Raw genomic sequence first — 1,168 nt, 5'->3', positions numbered from 1 at the left:
ACGAGGGTGCACGTTAAACGCGCGGGATAACGAGATAAGATCCTCCGGGTTAGCTTCTAGTTTTTATTCTCGTCAGATCGAAGCCTCGCCATTGATATCGTGCCGGTACAACGAGCGACTTTGCAACTTCGTTGTCGAAGGGCCGAAAATCTCCGCCGAAAGCTCGCATCAAAGACCATCGTAATGAGGCCACGAAACGCAAAATTAATTGCCTCCCGTAACGAGCGAATCCTCGTCAAAGGGGCATTAGGCCGGCGAATCCCCGGGCACGCGGTCGACTGGCCTTTCGCGGAATCTTCGCGATGTTGTTGTATACCGGCTGGACAATATTTTAGGATTAAACTAATCCGATCGGCAGGTTGCCAGTGATAGTCCCGGGTGACAGCCAAAAGCCGCAACGTCCCGCCGGAGAACCACGTGGAAGAAAAAGGAGCAGAACTTTCCCGTCACAGCGAGTCAAGCCGATTAACCAAAATCTTGTTAGAACTGCGCGACAGGAAAATCGTGGGGTGTCGTTCTGGAAGGATGTTCGCGCGAAACTTTACCAAGCTTCCTCTTGAAAACCTCCGTCGATTTTCTCGACAATTTTTTCCCGTAGACGTTACAATTTTATACTTTCGACGAAAGCTTCGCTTTCCTGCGAAACGAATCGCAATCGCAGATAGTTACGCGAAATCGTCGTCGATGCACCGGAATTCCATGACCCTAATAGCAACGACGATATCGTTCTCCAGCGGCAATAACGAGGAAGATTTTTTCCAATTACCAACGTCATCGTCGCCGTCGTTATTGTCGTCCTTCGGCTGCGAATCGACGATCCACGGAGGATCAAGCTCGGACGTCCCTCGGTTCCTATCGAAAACGAGCAGAACCAGCATCCCTCCGCGTACCGTCATCCTCCCTCTCCCTTTGGACTTCCGCGAAGGAGGAGTTAGCTGCTCGTCTCGGGACATTCCCAAAGCCGTTTGCACATTAGCGGGGAATAAACGACACCGAAATATAGCGCGGATGCGCGATCGCCATAATAGGAGCGCCGAGTAGTCTATTAAGCGTCCTCAAAACCAGTTAGTGAGTCGGCAATCCAGTTTAGGTACAAAATGGCTGTCGTTTAGCGAGGATTAATGGTCTCGGGAGTGCCTCGGGGCAGCATAATGGGGCAGATGCGTCC

The sequence above is a fragment of the Bombus impatiens genome, unplaced genomic scaffold (genome assembly GCF_000188095.3).
Source record: "Bombus impatiens unplaced genomic scaffold, BIMP_2.2 scf_0377, whole genome shotgun sequence".
NCBI lineage: Eukaryota > Metazoa > Arthropoda > Insecta > Hymenoptera > Apidae > Bombus > Bombus impatiens.
Note: the sequence above shows the minus strand (reverse complement) of the source record.